The sequence below is a fragment of the Montipora foliosa genome, chromosome 6 (genome assembly GCF_036669935.1).
Source record: "Montipora foliosa isolate CH-2021 chromosome 6, ASM3666993v2, whole genome shotgun sequence".
Taxonomy (NCBI): domain Eukaryota; kingdom Metazoa; phylum Cnidaria; class Anthozoa; order Scleractinia; family Acroporidae; genus Montipora; species Montipora foliosa.
The window spans coordinates 13,774,496-13,779,495 of record NC_090874.1 but is presented as its reverse complement, the minus strand read 5'-3'; the positions used below and the strand labels follow the sequence as shown (position 1 = coordinate 13,779,495).

Here is a 5,000-nt window from a genome sequence, read left to right as displayed (position 1 = left end):
TTATATGTAAAGTAGAACTAATTACCATCACAAAAACTTCCCACTTAGACCCGCTTTGAAGAGGAGGTAGACATGAACTCGAAAATGGCCTATTCAGCCGTCTTCTCCCTAACCCTGGGGGGTATGTCGAAATTCATGATCAATAACAGGACAGACGAATGCACATGAAAAACTGACGTCAATTTGTTTTTTATAATAACAAAAAGGCAGAGGGGTCAAAATTAAGTCAAAAGACGAGAAGAAAGCGAGACAAAAAATGCGAGAATCTTCAACCTGACGCGAGCAATATCGCGTCATTATCGCATAAATTATAAATTTGTGTCTGTCCGCTTATTGACAATAAAAATTAGCCAATGAGCGCACGATAATTTTTGCAGTCATCGTAAATTCTTTAAAATTTGCAAACATGAACAACCTCTCCCTTCTCTCAAGACCGCTGGCCAGAATGGGCCCTCTGTGATGATTCAAGAGGACTTCAAAGAGATTTTAGAGAAGTGGCTTCGAGTTTGAGAAGATTCGAGCTGTTTTGAGGGAGCAGAAGGTTAGAATGTTTGTTTATTGCAATTCAAGTAAGAGTTCAGTCTCTTGGAAGGTGTTGTATCGTTAATACTTTGTGTGCATGCCTCCTCGGTAGTGATCAATGATGGCCGCCCTTTCTTAATTATTAAAGTTAGACTTTGTCTAATCAAATCACTGAATGTCCGGCATAAAAAAACATCATTTAAGTCTGAACACTCATTTTAAAACGGTTAGCGTTCCATTTTTTGCGACAAGTACTTATATCCGGCGGGCCTAAAACACAGGTCACATTCCACAGGTCACTCGTTGCAGGTCATTTCTTTACCTTCTTGAAAGTAACCCAAAACCCTCAATTTGGCTAACCCTAGGCCTAAAAACCAACCTTAGGCCTAGGGTTAGCCAAATTGAGGGTTTTGGTTACTTTCCAAAACATAAAACAATGACCTGCAACAAGTGACCTGTGGAATGTGACCTGTGTTTTAGACCCGCCGACTTATATCAGTTAAACACATTGAAAAGTTAAAGCCAATACCTTGAGTCGTGGTCGAGTATTGTAAATTATTGGAGAGAGTGAAGATGGCGAGATTTGCATAGAGTAGCAAGCTGTCACAGAAATGGATTAAACATGTTGACGGCTGTAATCGGCAACATGTGAGCCGTCTAAACTAAGATTGCATTACATAAATTGAATATTTCGTGAAGAGGAGCACGAAATTCAGAGATTATCGGGCTGCCAGACATGTGTACAGTGGTAGTTTCGATATCCCGCTCGGCAAATAAAGTTAGGCACCAGACAGTACAGCCAAAGCCAGGTACTCATTAATCAACCTCGTTCCCAGGGTCTCTCTTCTCTGCCTCCATTGTCGTTGAGAGAAGACCCTGGTTCACGCTGGTCACGTGTCTCCCAGAATCTGGGAGGTTGGCGAAATGTGTGTTAGGGGATGGGTGGCAATGTAGGCTTTGTTGAAATTGCAAAGAAGGGAATCAGCACGCAATTGATTTTGTGGCCAGATGATCATTGACAAAACGTTTGACAGCAGTATTTTATGTACTACACATATGGAATTCGATATGAAAGGAAAAAAGTTGTGGTCAAATCGATCGGACGCCACAGAAAATATCCTCACGTTATTCAAGTTTTCATCCGTGTGAAGGTCCGGATCAACGAACAATGCTAATAGTTTGCGACCATTTTAAAGGAAAGAAGATTTTGTCGTGCAAGAAAACAAGCGAAACGGTTATCCATGGAAAACAAACATGTTCAGCGATCAGCCGGTGTGTTGTTATTTAAGTTCTCGTGTCACATATCGACCTCAAATCCATCAAATCAAACTGTATTAGCATGTGCAGGTATTTCATTTTGTTCTTTGATTTTCGTTTTTCTTTCGAAAGTTAAACAACGTGATTGCTAAAGTCGCAATCTTGTACAGCGAGTCGACAGTTTGACTTATGATATTTATATTTCAACAACTTCGTGTAAATTGTAGATGTCGTTAAGATTTTTTTTACCACTGCGCCGCGCTTTAATAGCGTGTATATTTTTAGTCGCAGTAAAATAAAAGAGACATTTTTATCAAGAAAACGTAGTGTTTGGTGTATTCTTTTATGTTAGTGTTTGTTCTGAAGAAGCAACTTTGGCTACTAACGAAATTAATTTTTTTAAAAGCGAACGTCAATCGCCGCACGACATTAAAGTCGTCTTGTCGATCACAAAAGCTCTTGCTTTTAGTTTGACCGCTTTTGTGGGAATTCATCTCCTGTGGGAATATAACATCAGCTCTTTTGAAGTTTTTATTTTAGAAATGCCTTGTTAAACGGATATTTTTTCGCCCAGGTGCGGTTGCGGGATCAAAATATAACGAAAACACTACCCTAGTGGAAAAATGTTTGTCGATGAGTGCCACGTGACCAGCGTGAACCAGGGTCTTCTCTCAACGACAATGGAGGCAGAGAAGAGAGACCCTGGGAACGAGGTTGCTCATTAATAAGTGGCTTAACACATAATTTTTTGACAGGAGATTTTCTGAAGTACAGCAAAAGCAAACGTTTCTTTGCTACTAAATTTGCCGGCAAATATTAGTTTTGCATATTATTTACACATTCCTGAATCAAAACTACTTATAATCTTATAATTTTTACCAAGTTACTGGTAAATCCACGGTTATTTCGATGTCCAAGGCTGGACCAAAACTATTTACAATCTTGTAATATTGCAAGTCGGTGGCAAAGCCATGGAAATTCCCATGTTCAAGTCTGGATCAAAACTACTTATAATCTTATAATTTTGTCATGCCACTGGTAAATCCATGGAAATTTCCATGAGAACAACTAGATCAAAACTATTAATTGCTGTGAGCCATCAGGCAACCAGCACATTAATCTTGACGGTTTCCCTGTGTGCTATATGCCAGGAAAAACCTTAGTTCCTCAGTTGTGTGTTTGTCTGACCCAATGATTTTGACATCATTCTGTGATCCTCCTGCAAGACAAAAGTGCAGGGCTCGAAATTAGCAAAAAATCCAGTCACATTTTGCAATAAGATGCGAAAATTTAGTCGCAATTTCGCAAATTTTAGTCGCAAAATTGCTGTGCTGCATTGTGTTGTCAGCAGTTTAGAAAAAAATATGAGCCCGCAATACTTGTGTGTAAAGAAACCGCTGAAAATGGCGAATGATCGAAGGAATGGAGCTGTGCACGTAACATCACAGCTAAATTACTCTACAATTACGCTATCTTCAGAGAAAATTCACAGTGAGAAACAAAATAATTTTGTCGTTTATTTATTAATTACTTTATTTTAGCAAAAGTAGCAGCAAAGTGGCAACTGCTAACCCTTTTGTTTCGAAAGAGCGAAGGTGACAACAAGTCGCAAATTTGCGACTTCTCCAGATAGTTTAGTCGCAAAGGGAAAAATTTAGTTGCAAATGCGACTATATTGGTCGCAATTTTGAGCCCTTAAGTTGCATCTACAGGAGAGGAAGAAAAAAAGGAATTGTAGTTGAAATCACAGAAAAATTACATTGAGAGCTTTTTTAGAGCCTAGTGAAGGCATCTGGATGGTTTTTATGGCAAAACATAGCAATCATAAACAATATTCATCTGAAAAATTATAAAGGTGAGCTTCTGAATTTAAAGCTTTGACCCGGGCCCGGGATCTTTTTGTTCTTGAGCACCTGTTAGGTTGTGCCATGTATCAGTGAGATAGCCGGCATTCTTCGATGCTTGAGTTTATTATCCACACGTTATCACTTTTGTCTGCATTCCTTTCATGAATCACGTATGTAAAAAGCAATCTTAAGATATTTGTGTAAGGCTGATTTCTCTGAAATTTAAAAGGGTGATTGCTAAACAGTGGAGAATGGATCTTTGCAGTGAATAAAAATCCCTATGTTTTGCACAAGAATAATGCGGTTTTTGTATCCTGATTGATGTGATGTTGATCTTTTCTCCGTGTTATGCAAATTTTGATAGGGAATATTAAATTACATGTACAAAAAATGTGTACTGAAAGAGCATTAAACCTTTATTTTGAGCATTTTACTTGGACATAAAGAAATGCAACACTTAGCCGGAAATAATATTTTAAGTGAATATGTGGAACATTTTTTCACCAAAGGGTTCATAATTTAGTTGTAAGATATCCTTTATGCAGTTGAGTCAATAAAAAAATTGTCTCACATGTAAATCATTCAATTGTTTCAATGTATTAAATACAACTGCCAGCTTTAAAAGTTGTGCAATTATTACTCAGTACTAACTTCCACATCTCACTCGCAGCACTTCACTTGCAAATGCAACAACTAGTTTTAATTTTGTAATTTCTCCATGCCACTTGTAATCCATGGAAATTTCCATGTACAAGGCTGGATCAAAACTACTCAATCTTATAATTTTGCCATGTCACTGGTAAATCCATGGAAATTTTCATGTACATGTAAACAACTACATCAAAACTATTTATAATCTTGTAAATTTTCCTTGCCACTTTTAAATCCATGAGAATTTCTTTGTAGAAGGCTGGATCAAAACTACTTATTATCTCTGGAATGTTACCCAGTCACAGGCAAATCCATGAACGTTTCCATGTAGAAGGCTGCACCAAAGCTATTTATTAAGTTAGTCCTGTAATTTTACCATGCCAATAATCCATGGAAATTTCCATGAACATGTACATGGCCGGATCAAAACTGTTTACAGTGTATGCTCTTGTAATTTTACTATGCCAATTATAAATCCATGGATCAAAACCATTAATTTCATAATTATTATACACCATGTCCTGGTAACTTAGTTAGATGAATATCGGGCTGTCATGTGGGAGGTCGCGGGTTTGAACCCTGGCCGGATCAACACTCAGGATCTTAAACTAACTGAGGAGAAAGTGCTGCCTTTGTCATTTCATTCACAAATGGTTACACTTTCAAGTCTTCTTGGCTAAGGATTATAAACCGTAGGCCCCGTCTCACCAATTTCTTCTATGT

The 5,000-nt window shown here is 37.9% G+C and overlaps 1 protein-coding gene across 1 annotated transcript in view; it reads left to right on the top strand.

Annotated features, from left to right (window-relative positions):
• Positions 1–345: 345 nt before the first annotated feature.
• The window catches only part of LOC138006750 (zinc finger protein 709-like), a 23,716-nt gene continuing 19,061 nt past the window's right edge, over positions 346–5,000 (top strand). The window contains exon 1 of the mRNA XM_068853259.1: positions 346–541. The gene's annotated coding sequence lies outside the window, so the exon portion shown is untranslated. The remainder of the gene's footprint in view (positions 542–5,000) is intronic.